Here is a 16793-nt window from a genome sequence, read left to right on the forward strand (position 1 = left end):
CCAATTATAGTCTTTAATACCTTGTATTTCCCTCCATTTTCCATCAAAACACGATAAGACAATACGCGGTCACTGACAATGATTGTATCTCTATTATTGCATTAATTGTACTCTTCCGTTGGCGATGGATCATTATCAAGGTCTTTACTACGCTTTGTACCTTGCGAATTGATTAATATCTAAAAGAGGAAGGAGTTATTCCTAAATTAAGTACGTTTATAACTAGACCCAAATGAAGAGGACTAGGAGGAAATTTTAGTAGCAGTAGAGCTTCTTATGAAAGTGTTCGTTCAGGGAATTAATGGCGTGTATTTAAATGATATTTTTAAATTTGCAAAAGCAGCAGGTAAAAAAATCTAAACGGTCATCTTTTTTAATGATTGATTCTCTGAGACATAAAATAAATTAAATCAATGGATATTAATTTACTATGCTTAAACATAATAATAGAGTTACCTTGAATGCAGTTCATTTATAATTTATCTGTAGATCAACTTATATAAATGGAACAAATACTATACACATTTACAATAAGATCAATTATTTATTTGAGGGTCAAATAATGTTATCACGAAATTAATGCCACCATACCTGTTTCTAAAAAAGTGAATTCACCAAATTGTGAAGTTTGTAATTAATTGCAGACGTCCAACACTTATTGGCGAAATGTACCAAGAACGAAAGCCAGAGAACTACAGATGTTTCTATTACAATTGAACAGCTCCAACGTCAATTTTTTCCAAGGGATTCTGTCTGAATATACAAATGTTGTGTGACATGGGAAATCGGCGATAGTTAACATAGTACTTTTAATGTAATAATAAAATAACAAATAGTTTTTCTGTAAATTGCATGACAATTAGATTAACGTTATAATAGGACTGGCATGTTTTCTAGAACAAAAGTCCGAAAATGAAGATGAAGATTTAAAAAAAAACCCGTGTCTGCCGCCAAACAGTTATCTGAGTGTAAGGGTGCTGATAAAATTATAGGCACGGACTTGGGGACTTGTCATCTTTAAGTCTCAGGGTGACGAGCGCAGTGGCAGTATGCGACAGGTGTTTGAAATTTAAAGTTTAAAAGCGCGAAGTATGCCAGACAATAGAACCAAGAAAGTTAGTGCTAATAAAAATCCTGTGCAATTGCGTCTTGCATCGTGCAGAATTCGACCAAAGGGGTGGTGTAGAATTTGTCTTAGCGGCTTACATTTGTTAGTCGCGTAAATACCTCTTGGTTTGGTTCTAGTCTGAAAAATACTATTGGAAGAAATTTCGCACTTCTAATTACCAGTACCAGTTGATAGAAATGTGCTTCAAAACCTTCTAAAATGTGGTATTCATAATTTTACGAGTAATATTGGTATGAAATCACGACTGATTGAAGAAAAAAACTAAAATTGAACTTTTAATTACGTAGATATGCGAGAAAAACCTTGCAAATCGATTTTAAACCGCTAACACATATCTAATAATTGTAATTTTGCAGTCTTGTGATATGCTTTAGAAATGAATTCAAGCAATATGTCATTAAAAAAATGGTGGTAGAGTTTGCTCCCAAAATGTTGTTTTTGGTCAGAACCTTGTTATAAAAAAAGCCTTGATCACTTTTTAAAAATTTTTAGAAGTACCGAACTAAGAATCAACGTAAGTAATTAATTAAATTTTTATTGAATTGATACAGTGAATAGCGACATCTCTCGCCAGAACTGGTAGCTGTAAAGGTACTAACTGGGTGATAAATCTGTAATAGATTTCTCATAGATGGCGCTACGACTAAAAAGTCGTTGAAAGACCAAGTACAAAGACACGACGCAAGCACATAGAAAAATTCGTGAGGTTCGTTCGTTCGTTCCATGGCTTAGTTGGTATAGCGTCTGGCACGGTATGCAAGAAGACGTCGGTTCGAATCCGACCGGATCGAAGGAATTTTTTCTGAGTGTTTTTTCTGAGTGTTCGAACTTTGTATTAATAATTATAACGTAAGTAATTGTTTCGATGAAGTAAGATTTCTTTACGTACAGCGATTGTCATCCTTAAAAACGTACCTAGTTACGTTGAGGCAAAAAGTGAGTGGTTACAAAGTAAAACGAAATTAAACAAATATAATTCCAGAAAGCATGGCTTCAACCAGCACTTTGTAATAACAGACAATGAAACTAAAAGTACAATAAAAGATGAAAAAACATCATTGTTCGTGTTTGAAAAACAATTTACGGAATTAACTGTGCAATTGTTAAATGGTCATATTGTACTAATGAGACTAGAGATCAATTATCATCATTTAAATCGGAAGTTGTCTACTGAATGTAAACAGAAGTGAATAAAGATATTGGAAAAGAGATATAACGCATAACGTTATTGCGTCTCGGTTTTGCAGGTTTTGGTGAAACTACAGGCACAGGGGACCATATCTTATATCTGTGCATGGGACTTGCCAACTTATGTCTCTGATTTTTGCTATTTAAAGCTTTGAGCGACACTGTACCTGTAACGAACAGGCGTGACGCTTACCGTCAAATGATTATTTTAACCTTATTTTATGAGACATATTAACAAATTAAATATGTTGGTTTGGGCTACTATTCTTCAATGAGATACGGATACTCGACAATAATTAAATCGTCTTCTTCTTATCGTATCGATAGCAAACACTATATTTTTATGACCCAGGAGTTATTGCCTTACATGCGTCACTATTAGATATGAGCGCCGATGATAGACAAACCGGCGGCGGCGTGCCGACGAAAAAGTGTCGGCTACGGCGGCGTTTCGGGCGGCGGCGCGAGCGCGACTATGAACCGAATTTGTAGAACGGTGTTTGTTTGTACACAAACCGTTATACAAAAAGGAAAAATTTTAATAACGTATTTACTAAATTTTATCAGTATTTAATTTCAATTATATCAATCAGGTCCTCCGATCATACGCACGCGCGCGCTTCCATATTGTGTATGCGTAGTATTGACAAATTAATGTTTTAAACAAAACATCTTAGAATATAAACTCACTAAGTTTTATCTTACAAATGGAATTTCTGGCGTCGCCATTTTCACTACGCATAACGCTACGTGTGTATGACGGGAGCGCCTGATCGAACTCTGAACCACGGATTTATATATTTCATAAACTGGATCGCGCACTTCGATAAACCAATATTACAAATTTACACCTATTGGGTTAAGGTTTATTTTAAGTAAAAGTAACAAACCGAGTCACGTGAGATAGCTCGAAGTAGTAGTCTGTCCTTGTCTAACAAGTTGCCAACGCTAAATAAAATCATCTTAGGTAGTGTCTAGTCTATTAACTTTTTAAATTTTGGTTAAATATAATTAGCTTAAAGGTAATATGCTTTTACTGTAATAATACAGAAAAACATTCAACAATAAAACCTTCTATTATGAAGTAGAATATCAAATAAGTATAATTTGTATTATGAAATAAAATTAGTAGTTTGGGTCATCCATAGCGGCCACATTTTCTGTAAAAATTACAGTCACAAGCAATATGGCTGGCTGAAACATGAATGAATATAAAGACGCATTATTACTTTGAAGCCTCTCACTCGACTCGTTTTATTAACTTAGTGCGCGGTCCAGTTTAATATACAAGTCCGTGCTCTGAACCAGTGGTAGGGTTTCCAAGTACAATTGGGATATTTGGACCAAAAATCGGTAAATAAAAAAAAAGCAATAAATTTAACAAATCTCTATATTTTAAAGTAGACATGGTATTTTACTTACTAATGACATTATTAAAACTATTAACAGTCAGGTAGGTACCTACTTACTTAAAACAAATAACAATGATAAACAAAGAACACAAGAGTATTCCCCAAATAAATCGTTTACACGTCGATCGATGTTTAAGCAGTAAGTAGGGAGCCCCTGTAAAAGATAAGGGATGCCGACTTGGATTGTTGAAAATTGGTGAAAAATCGCGAGAAATTCCTTACTTAAAAAAATCGTAGAAATATGATTTCATTTCGGTATTTCGGTAGGACAAGCACTAAATCGGTAGAAATACCGAAAAATAATATAAATAGGTAGGTTCGAGACCACTGCTCTGAACCCGAACGGTGCGTCGATTGCGTCTATTTACTACTAGTAGCCGCCATGCTAATAGCGTAACTAATTCGCCGATTGTAGCCTAGGGTACCCTAGATGTATAGTCGATGCGCCTCATACATTAATCAACCATTAGGTTCTGGGTAGATAAGTGTGAAGAAAAGTGTTGAGCAAACTTAACCTGTAATCTGTGAGTCGTAAAATTCATTTGGTATAACTTCCTTGTTGCATCTTCAATGAATGATGTTTTAAGGAATTTTTAAGCCAATTTGATCTTTAACGTAATCTATATTTACTTAAATACAGAATACAAATTTCAACCATGAATGCGTAAGAAGGCTCTCAGATTCAAAAGAGCATTATGATCATATCAAGATCAATCGCTAGGAGTCAGTTAACTTAGAGCGTCGACTGTACAGAGGATATTAAAAGTACGCCATTGCGAGGAGGCTCCTCTCGTGCACTCCAAATTCATTGATAATAATAAAAACAACGCAATGAATGATTTAGTAAGGCATCAAAGCGAGATAAAGGAAAAATATTCATAGAATTTATTAAAACAATGAAGTACGTGAGAATACGAAAAAGGACCAAGGCTGAATCTGATTTTGAAACGAGAATAAGTAAACATGACAAACTACAATAAGATAATTGTTCACCTTTCAGTAGAAGGTTTAAGGAAAATGGCTTAATTTCATGTTCTGGTTACTTACTTACTTGCGAATGTAATTTTAATAGTTTTTAGTCTTTCAATTCAAGGCGAACTAAGACGGAATCATAAGCCTATCGCAGTATGTAGTAGCAGTAGAGCTTCTTCTGAAGTAGAGTTCGTCCAGGGAAGTACTGCCACCTTACTTATGCAGTAATGGGAGCTGAGCTGCGTTCCGGTTTAGAAGGGTGACTTGTCAACTTATGTCTCGGGGTGACGGGCGCAGTGGCAGTACGTATAGCATCTTTGCGATTTGAAGCTCTGAACGGCACTGCAACTGTTATTTATAGGCGTGTCGCTTACTACCAGGCGCACGTCTTGTTCATCCCGTAATTTGGAAAAAAATCGCAGTTCACTACTGGACATAGGCCCCTCCCAAGATTGCGCCATTAGCACATCGTCATTCTATCTGGAGGGCGTCCTACACTACGTTTACCGAGTCGTGATGTCCATTCAGGAACTAGCTTTTCCCGTTGGTTATCGATTGTTCGACAGGTATGGCCAGCCTACTGCCACTCAGCTTGCTTATTTTACCAGCTATAGACAGCAACACCGAGCATAGTTCGTTCCTTAGCTAGATGAACGATTTTTAGCTGATGGACTAGCCTTATCGTGAGTGTTCATGTTTCGGCTCAATAAATCATAACAGCCAGGACGCACTGGTTGAAAACCTTTATTTTCAAACATTGTGGTATGGGTGACGAAAAGACTCGACGTAGTTTTCCAAACTCTGCCCAGTCAAGCTGAACCAAGACGGATGAACTTCGATAATTGCATCGGACTTACTGATTTGCATTGATTGAGTTGATTTATTAAATTTACTATATCTTTTGTACATCTAAATCTAAGATTTTAAACTGTACTAATTCTTCGAACATCTTTCTCATATATTATTCTTTTCTGGGTCCCAAATGAACAGTTTTATTGTACTGGTGTTTGGACTACAGAGTTCCTATTAGTTTACTTGTAAGCCATTTGTCGATAAAAATTCGATTGATGCTTGCCCGCCGTGGCGGCAACGGTACCATCAGCTTTAAACAGGTTAAATCCTTTTGTGGGGTCTGGATGTTGCCTGGTCACCAATCAATCAATAAGTAATAATTATTGTATTATTTCTGTGGTATGTGGTAAGGCTATCAATAAAAGGTTTATTATTATGATAAGGATGCTTCTTTGTTACATTGTAGCTTAAAGAATCGATGTGCTTTTGGAGGTTTGATCGCAAGGAGAGTTTGAACCACTTCAGACGTTTTACATGTGTTGTGAATCTTCTTCGATATGCAGGCTTCATCACAATATCTTCGTTCACCTCTCGGTATTGCTACTAAATATTCACAAATGTACGTAATATTCAGTTTACTGAATATAACGATCTTTTACTACTATGATATTATTATTTTTTTGTGAAATTGCTCCACTAGTTAAAGAAAAATTCCTTCGATCCGGTTGGATTCGAACAAGAATCTTAAGTATTTTTCTATGTGCTTGTTGCAGATCTTCGTGTTTTGTTTCTAACGACTTTTTTGCCGTAGCGCCATCTGTGAGAAATCTATGAAATGCAATGTAAAGTAAATACAACTTAGAAATTGCATAGGTATACATATACAGGGTGTAATCGATAAGTGTGTCCAGGCGATTATTTCATAAATGTAAGAGATATCAAAAACCTTTAAACTGATACCGAAAGTACGTTACCTAATGTATAAATTGACATCAATAAATTTTTGAAAATAAAAACTATACATATCCAAAATTTTAACATTAAACGCTCTCATACATTTAATGTTACATCTCATACATCTAACATTCATAGAGAGGCTTTAGTTTTCCTGCTGTAAGAGGTAACAATAAGTTAACAGATGACGAAACTGATATAAATAAAGTAATAAAACCATCTTTTAATTGAATAAAATATAACGGCATCGTCAATTATTTGGTCAAGTGTGAGTTGTCCATAAAAATGAATAAAGTTGATCAAATTTTTTAGTGCCGATCATCTCAGTTTCATCTAAGGATCATTTCATTGTGTGGGACGAAAAAAATCGGGACAGCAGAAGTTGATCAATTTTAATCAAATCTGTAGCAGTTTTGTTATGTATGTATGGGAGCGTTTAATGGTAAAATTTTGGATATTTCCAGTTTTATTATTAAAAAGTAATTGATGTCAATTTACTTAGGTAATGTACTTTCGATATCAGTTTAAAGTTTTTGATATTTCTTTTATTTTTGGAATAATCGCCTGGGCACCATTATCGATTACACCCTGTATACCGCCACAGGGACTCGTCTATCTACTTCAATTAAGAAGCAAACTTTTCCTACTGATATACCATCGCTATTTTAGGTAAACATGTTTAAATTAGCTCACTTACTAATCAGGTAACAATTATTTTAATATTTAACAGAGAAATTCATTCAATGTTCGTATGTCAACTAAACAAACGGAGCATGATAAATACTTAATAAGTTTTCGCTCGAATTAGCACAATGTCTGTAACTACTGAACCGAGGTGGAGACAGCACCTTCACCTCATTATTTTTCACGGGATTTTTTGTATGTGTCACTACTTCAAATACACTTAAATCAATTACTTGCGATAAAATTTCTTTTTCGTACGGTAACACTTTAAAATATATTCCCGGACACATATATCGAGCCACATTGGATTTTGCGAATGTCCTTAGCTTAAACAATGCCTGATTGATCAAGAACTATTATGCAACTTTGAAACTGGTGTACCAAATGTCAGTCCTTATTGAAAATTTGATTTTTAAAAACCGTGGAAAACTTTTTTCGACGATAATTATGTTTTTATATTCTAGCCCTTTAAGAATAAAAATGCAAGGTGGTTCGAATTAAGTGTCCGGGAGTGTAATAATAGAATGCAGAATTATACAATGGAAGCTTACAAGAGAAAAATATTTTTTATTATTCTCTCTCTTTTGTGGGCGCTGGATGCGGAGGTCCCGGGTTCGATTCCCGGTAGGACCAATTTGGGTAATGAACTTTTCTAAAATGGTTCTGTTTTGTATTGTATTAAAAAAAAGTGCGTATTTGATCTCTATCACATTTGATGGAAAGTCACTATGAGATCACCAATAAGGGACGCAAACCTACAGGCGTGCGGGACTTGTCAAGTTAATATCTGCCGTCCGTTAACTAAAACGCGGTTAACTGACAAACATTGACTTACAATTATATGGACGTCGGGCCCGCGCTAAAAAGTATCCGCACTTGTAGGGCGCTAAAATCGTATACAGAACGCCAAACTCCGCTTTAGTCTTCATTTTGTTCTACTGACAGCGCGATACTGCGATGACATTACAATTTAAATTTCGAATAGGTTGACTTGGGACATTTTTTTCGTGGTTTTTGTATTAGACCCGTCGTCCATTTATTTGTAAGTCAATGCTGACAAAGTTATTTTTTGAGATATCATAAAAAACCATAACTCAGTTTTAGAATATTCAAATTGTTTAATGATATTTGAGCTATGCATCGTGGGTAAGTTCCGATAAGTCAAACACGTTAATTAATTTCAACTGTTTTTAAAATAGAATTCTCAGGGTGACGGGCGTAGTGACAGTGCCCTTGAGATCTTTGTGATTTAAAGCTCTGAATGGCACTGCAACTGATGTGGATAGGCATGTCGCTTACCAGTAGAACCACGACTTGCTCGTCCCGTTACTAGGTATAATAAAAAAATAGCGTCTTGAAAAGACCCATCTTCCGACGGAATTCCAGTTCGTAATATACAAATGTGATGGTGGAACCCCAGCCTACTTCTAGTCCCCGGAATGCAAAAATTCCATTGCACATTCTCCGTGATATATCCTGTCCAAGGCAGGCTAAGAGAAAATCTCTAATGACTTCACTGACAAGAGAAGAAGAATCATAGACATTTCAATAGTATGCACCTTTTTTAAATAGTGACAAACAAGAGGCTAATACGGTTGGTTTGTGGAGGTGCTGCTGGTGCTGGGGGGGTTCTGGTGGATTGTAAGGGTGTGTAGCCTGGATAGCAGTAATAGCCTCCGCAGCCTCGCAGCTTCCAACAACTTATTTAGTAAATTTAGCAATTCAAACGTTAAAAGTCCAGTTTATAGATATTTAATCGGTTTATTTAATCGGTTTTAAAATCTTTAAAATGTAAACTGTATAAATGTAGCTAGTAAACGATTTAAAAAGATAAATAACGGTATGTTCGCTACCGCTTCGCTAAAATGGAACAATTTTAAATTTAAATATGAGTAGAAGAAGAAAAAACGACACGATACGAATGGAGAGAGGCGATACAAAAAGGTGTGATGACGGTATAAGGAGGTCACACCGTCACAGGTTTGTTTACATATAAACATTTGAATAAAAAAAAACTGTGTTTTTTCAATAATTATAGTTCCGCGTTATTGTACATGTGAAAGGCGTCAGGTACATTACAGAAAAGAATAGAATTAAATGGGAAACAGTTAAAATTTTGATTTAACCATAGAAATCAATTAGCTAACGAAACAATTTTGTAACGGAAATTAAATTTTTAAGTTTGAAGTTTTGGATTTTTCTATTACAAACCCTATTTTGTTAGCCATACCAAATTAATTATCCAACTTGTTGACACACCGTTACTTGTACCAAAGCACCAGCTAATATAAAATAATAATTACTATTTTATAAAAAAAGACTTCAAAAGTTTGTGGAATTCATTGACTTACAATTATATGGACGTCGGGTCCGCGCTAAAAAGTATCCGAACTTATACGGCGTTAAAATCGTATACAGAGCGTCATTCACGCTTTAGACTTCGTTTGTTCGACTGACAGCGAAGCAAGCAAAATTAGACAGTACTGCGATGACATTACAATTTAAATTCAACGTTTTAGCTTTTTCATATTCCTTTACATGTCACTACGTTTAAATAGGTTGACTTGGGACATTTTTGTCGTGGTTTTTGTATTACACCCGTCGTCCATTTATTTATAAGTCAATGGTGGAATTACATCTATTTGCCAAGTTTTATTGAAATCGGTTACCGGAAAGTGCGCGAAACCGGATTCTTCCCTAGTTCGCCACCCTTAGAGGTGGAATATTTCCTTCAAATTTGATTGGTAGCAATACTAAGGTACCGTCTTTCCAACAAAAAAATAACCATCAAAATCGATTTACAAATTTAATGCCGGAGTGTAACACATACACAAAAAAGATACAGTCGATATTTTTTATTTATTTTTTATTATACATAATAGCAGGATGAACAAGTCGTGCGCCTGGTGTTAAGCGACACGCCTGTCCATAGCAGTTGCAGTGCCACTCAGAGCTTTAAATCGCAAAGATCTGAGGGACACTGCCATTTCGCCTGTCACCCTGAGACATAAGTTGACAAGTCTCATGTGCCTATAATTTCACCAGCACTCTTACTCTTTAAACTGGAACGCACATTACTTTACTGCACATTACTGCGTCAGAAATAGGTAAGATGGCAGTACTTCCCTGAACGAACTTTTTCACAGGGAGCTCTACTGCTACTAACGGTAGTGGTCCAATTCAAATTTGAAGAAAATATTTCACCACCAAGCCCGCACTACAACCGACTATACAAATCTGGAAAACTCGGACCCACTTCAGGTGTCATGTCTCGGATTCGACACTCATACGAATTGGACGTAGTGCGACAATGCTCTAAGGGTGGCAAATTAACGAATGAATCCGGATTTCGCCTACTTTCCGTTAACCGATTTCAATAAACTTGACAAATAGATATAACGAATACAGCGCAAGTCGATATGCAAACTTTGAGGTCGTTTTTTTTATAAAAAAGTTATTTCGGATGTAAATTGCGTATACTTGATTTTTTTTTCAAACAAACCTACGTTTCGGAACCTTTACAGGTCCCATGGTCATATCTAACTAGATGCAACGTTGGTTTTTTTGAAAGAAAACAAATACACGCTATCTAGAGCTGAAAAAATAGTTTCATTTCTAGAAAAGTAAGGTTTGTTACACTTTTGGCGTACTTTAAAAATGCTAGTCCAATTCTTTTTTAAGTTACCTACTGCTGTATGCCAAATCGACTTCTCTGGATATCGCAGAAATGAGAAATCCAGGTCATGCGCACAGTCTGTTTTTTGTACTCTATTTATTTACGGTCTTTGACAACACTAATGGTGAGCCATAAGCAACTGCTACGTTTTTATCATCTAGGTCACAACCGCAGGTATAAATTACATAAAATGCATCATCAACCCATTTTTATATCCCACTGTTGGGCACGGGTCTCCTCTCTGGCGAGGGTTTTAGGCCATAGTCCGCCACGCTGGCCAATGCGAGTTCCGTACACGTTGTTCGAGTGTTGTGAACCTACTTCACAATGTTTTCGTGGTAAATTTCAAATTAAATTTCGTACATACATTCCGAGACACTCAGAGGTGTTAGCTCGGCTTCGAACCTCCGGCCTCTGCTTGCAAATCGCACCCTGTCGTGTTAGCTTGGCCTGTGCGTTAGCACCACAGAGCTTTTTCTTAAATTCAATATAAAGGTAAAAGAGGAACTTTCGGGGACCTAATAACAGGTACCTACTAAAATTAATTATTAAATATTGTATAAAGAACTATGCGCACTTTGGACTCGCAAATTTTTTGGTCGCGACCAGTTGAAAGTTCCATCCGTCTAAACATACGTTTTATAATAATCTAAGTTTCATTCATAAAACTTTGAAATAAGGTGGACAAAAAAGAATTTCAAAAAAATACGTAAAAAAGCATTATTAATATTTGTTTTTGAACGTAACATGCATGATTTAAATTTTGATATTTTATTTTAAGCCTCGTTTGCACTTGCCACCGCCAGGCAGGTGATCCAATACGCAGTGATAAGCAATGATCTTAAATACGTAAGACTTCTTTAATTAGTTGTCAGAAAATTCAAGAAGAAATTGTCTCAACGTTAGAGAAATCATGTCAAGTGTAAACGAGACTACAAATCAAACGTCAAAATTTAAGTCGTGCTATGTCCAAAAACAAATGCTAACAATACTGTCGTAGTCAATCTAAGTATTAGACACTTTTAATGTAACCCGACCATACTTACATTATAATAATATTTAACTCGGAACTTGTAAGTAATGTATTAATGTTCATTAATAACATAAGCTAAGCTAAGCTATCTGCGATTGAAGGTCGTTTTTAGCTTGTCCAGGACTTTATGGAACTTGGGCATTGTTCTTTATGCCAAAGGCTATGGACCAATAAATTGTAAAAGTGTAGGTATACTAACTCAATGTAAATTAAGCTATTTTTTAGCCGACTTAAAAAAAGTAGGTGATTATACATTCGGCTGTATGTATGTTTTATGCATGTTTTCCGATATTTCCGTCAATTGTGGACCGATTTTGAAAATTCTTTTTTGTTTGAAAGGATGTACTCTCGTGGTGGTTCCATTGTCACCAAGTCAGAATCTAATGAGAGGATCAAATGAAAATCGAAGGAAATCCTCAAATTTTATAGGCATGTGCATTCACCAATTTCTCCATCAATTGTGCACCGACTTTGAAAATTCTTCTGTTTTTTGAAAGGGTGTATCGAGGAGGTCCCTGATGCTGTTCCGGGTTCGTTTCGGTTATCACAAATTACTGATTATTTGAATCTAAAATCACATATTTATTTTAACAAACAAACAAACGTTTCTGGCTCTTTACAAGACCGATGGTCACGGTTGACTGTGAAGGTATTAGTCATCAACAACCAGCAATAATAATAAGTTAAGTAAAAGTTATGTCCAATATGAAACGCTGACATCAAAAACGTCGCTAACCCGATACAAAGGTCAACGCATACCCAGAGACATTCGTAATGGCCGCACTTCACATGGGTACTTGTATTCACTATTGGGTGTTTGATCTTACTTGGAAAAATATTTGACGTATGTACAGACAAACATGCAAACACTGACAAATATAACCGTCTCCTTCTATTAATACAACTCGAACTAAAATGTTAAAAAAAAGCACGCACACATGCAGCCAGAATGTGTTAGATATGAAATAAATAATTTCAAAATTCAAAAAATACCGCAGAAATTGAATTCACAAAATAAATTTAGTAAAATATAGTTAAACTGCAAATGTTTGTTTTTTTATGCTTCAAGTTTATGCGAAATGTACGTTCAGATTTTCGAGCATAAAAACTTTTTGCTTAATCTTGACGTAATAAATCCATAGGGCAATAATGTAATGAAAAAGCCCGTGTGCATAATTTACGACATTACGGTCGACTTTGCCTGCTCGTGTTGAAATTTACAACGTCCACATGCCTTATTCCTATGTTGCTGTGCTATTCAGGGTTCCAATGCTTTCTAATTAATAAATATAATGAATGAATTGAATTTAACGAATATACCAAAGAATCATATGCATTAACTGGTTATACACCCGAAGGCATCAAACTGAACACCGTGATCAGAATAAAAATATACAAAAAATTGTTTTCTAAGTTGACCGTACCGGGAATTGAATGCAAGACTTCTACAACTAGCCAGAAATATGTGAAATTGCGTAACTTACCTCAATCAATGTAGTTAAAACTTTAACACCAAAAATGTAACTTAATATTTTCAGAGGCTGAACGCCAAAAGGCGTGTGCCTAACTTGGGAGGCATCCAACAACTGCCAGTTGTGTGTTTTCTAATCTGTTTCTAATTGACAACTTTGACCTGCGCTTTTTTGCTTGGCCAAGTGAGAAGTGAAGGCGAAATGGGAATTGCATTTTTGCAAAAAACATCGCTAATTAATTTGCACTAATTCGGACGTCTAGATCAAGCGAAGCGAGTGATTGGATCCTATTACATTTCTCAGGAGTGAAACTGATCGAGTAGTTCAATTTGTTTCATCGTCAACTCATTATAGTACATCTCAGGTTGACTCGAAGAAAGAGAGAAAAGAAAGAAAGAAGGGAAGAAAGGAAGAAAAAAAGGAAAACGTGTATTCAATAAATTGAGTCTGCATACACACTTAAATCTAAATACTTAAGACTAAAATAACAAGTAACTGAGTAATTTAAAGTTCATAAGTGGTGCATATATGGTGGCGCAAAACAGAAAAATGATATGAATCAGGAAAATGTCCATCTCGAGCGAGATAAAGGCTGATTTTCAGTCGCTCCTGATTCACCGTCGACTGAATCCTAAGAAAGGACGGGGTTTCACAAGTTTTCCAAGACCTTTTTTCACATTTAGGTCGCTTAACTTCTATAATAAGACTCCGATTGATACTCCAAATTTTCCATTCATGACATTTAAAATTATAATGAAACAAAAACCATATACTAAAGGTTATTTTTTATACACCTTCTGCGTGTGTACTTGGATGAGAAAAATCCGTAGTGACTCGTTTAGCTCTTGCAGCTTGTCTCGATCTGTAATGTTTGAAATTAATTTTGTAAATTACAAATGTGAACAAATGTTTATTTTTGTAAATAAACATTTGTACACATTTGTAAGAGAGCACCCCCAAAGTTCCTTGCTTATTCTTCTCAGAGGAATCTGCATTACGAATGAGCAGTAGAGTTAAATCAATATAACGATTATAAGTATCATTATGACCTATGAAATAAAGATTATTCGACTTTGGTTTCATCGAGAGGTTTCTGTGCAAAACGTCCGCAACCGCAAAATCTCTGCATCGAATGATGCGGATGTCGGATGCGGGTACAGACTTCTGCTGCATCTCTACTCTGGGCTGTCACCGACACTGAATTTGTTTTTTATATGATATCATGTGACGAGATGAACAAGTTGTGGGCCTGGACTGGACCACCAGGTACTCCCTCAAACTCATTTTAATTTCATGTCCTACCCAACACTATATCAAATGACGGGACGAACAAGTCGTGCGCCTAAGCTACACGCCTGTCCGTAACAGTTGCATTACCACTCAGAACTTTAAATCATAAAGATCGGAGAGGTACTGCCACTGCACCCGTCACCCTGAGACATAAGTTGACAAATCTCATGTGCCTTGTAGTGTTATCATGTTACTCACAGTTCATCCTTCATATTCACATTCATTTTTGTGGCTGTGGGCAAGCTTCATCGCCATTTTTATCACCATTTTGGTCATCTCCATCCATTGGTTTCCTGGTTGCGAGCCCTCAAAATCTATCTCCTGACACACCTCATCTTCAATCGCAATTTTTACTATCTTCTATCACAGATTTCGGCGCTATAATTTGTTCGGTCTCGCACACTTTTGCGTTTTTTTTTTTTTCTTTTTTTACGGGGGGAAATCTTTATGGATACCCCTGAGCCCAGGGAGACTCAGGGGTAGCCTCATTTCGGCCTGGCCGCATATAATTCTCTTGGTCTGATTTTGGAACTTTTGAAATTACCCAAATTACTATAAAAGCTCGTCATGTGCCTAAGAGCGTACATTCTGAGATCGGGAGTGACAGCGGAAACGCTAACAGTATTACTATACACTAACCTAATCTTCCGCAAGAGCTCTCCTGCAAGATAACGTACAAACTTATGTGCACCCTTCGGCCCGTCTACCGCTGCCTCTGCGAGCCTCATTGCTGCGCGCCTGATCCTCCATCTTTGGATCTGCATGCTGCGTCGCTGCCCCCTTCACGGCGGGCCTCGCCGCCGCATCGCCGCGCGCCCTAACACGGCGGCTTCAGCTATATTTCTTAACATACGATACACTTCTCTACTCTACGCGCCGCGCACTCCTCCATCCCGTCTACTTTATTTCTTTCTCTAAATTGCAAAATTAAAAGAATTATTTCTTGGCTTATCACCTTTTTTTTTCATTTCGTCCATCATTTTTGTCCCTACACGACAGCCTGTAATTCCACCAGAACTTATCTTTCAAAATCTTGACTTGGCTTTCTACTTCCCTGGATGAACACTTCCACAAGGAGCTCCACTGATACTAAGTGTTTGTTACTATTACTAGAAATTTATAACAATTTGTTTTTAAATTTCAGTTTCCAGTATTTTGTAAGTATTTGATACTTATGTTGTGTTATAGATTTACACAACGCACATAAAGTTGTATAAGTGTTGCGCAGTCAAAGGTTTGTACATAGAAAATAATTCAAAACATTTGAATGTGTTTTTCTCGCAACTTATATACATATATATATTTTATACTACATATTATATCATTCTACACTACAGAGACGATTGATTGATTGATGATTATCATAATTAAAATTTCACATTAGGACGCCAAAGAGTAATTTGCGTTATTTATAAATGTCATTATATTCTATTGTTATTTTACCACGATTCCATAGCTACTAAAAAAGATTTCGCAGAATGCGCAAACGCTATTCAACTTGATAGTTTTCAATGTCGATTTTATTAAATACCAGATGCCATTGATTACATTTCCCAGGCATTTTCTTATTACGTTCTCCGCTTTCTTAATATGTTATGGAATAATTTTAGACTCCAATAATACATACGCATGTTTAAACAGAGTTGGTGATAGTATGTACCCTTGTAGAACTCCCTTTTCAATCGCTCATATTTGTTGTTTTGTTCATGTTCTCGATCTTTTTTTATAATTTGAGTCGTAGATCATTGCGAGAACAACATGAAAAAGAATCCATAACATTTGTATAGCTGCAGGCCTGCGCCTTGGTGTCCCAGTTTGCTCCCCACACCGGTGACCTTGTGGCAAAGACGTAAGTGCTCTGGGTCACTACGGTCTTTCCTGCTAGCTGAGAGCCGGTCGTATCTCCCGGCATGCAACCCTCAATGGAATGAGGAGAGAATGGGCCGGGCACTGGTGTGGTACGCCACCTGTGCCGACGCGCTTGCCCCAATCCATCTGCAGTGCACCAGCAAGAGTGCTGCCTCCGCAACTGAGCTGGCGGTAAGAATAAAGAGTAATAAGTACCAGGACCTTGGCTTCGACTACCTATTTACAGCATTTGGAGACGAAACCATTGGCCTGTGGGGTCCCGGTGCCCGTGATCTGTACAAAATTTTATCAAAAATAATTAATAGACTGGGAAACCCAAGGG

General features: G+C 36.5%; 1 protein-coding gene across 1 annotated transcript in view; it reads right to left on the reverse strand.

Moving 5' to 3' along the window:
* The window catches only part of LOC113233927 (sodium-independent sulfate anion transporter-like), a 118090-nt gene extending 104677 nt beyond the window's left edge, over positions 1–13413 (reverse strand). The window contains exon 1 of the mRNA XM_026469162.1: positions 13325–13413. The gene's annotated coding sequence lies outside the window, so the exon portion shown is untranslated. The remainder of the gene's footprint in view (positions 1–13324) is intronic.
* Between the last annotated feature and the right edge of the window lie 3380 nt (positions 13414–16793).

This window comes from Hyposmocoma kahamanoa, unplaced genomic scaffold (assembly GCF_003589595.1).
Source record: "Hyposmocoma kahamanoa isolate Upper Pololo Valley unplaced genomic scaffold, ASM358959v1 80, whole genome shotgun sequence".
Classification (NCBI taxonomy): domain Eukaryota; kingdom Metazoa; phylum Arthropoda; class Insecta; order Lepidoptera; family Cosmopterigidae; genus Hyposmocoma; species Hyposmocoma kahamanoa.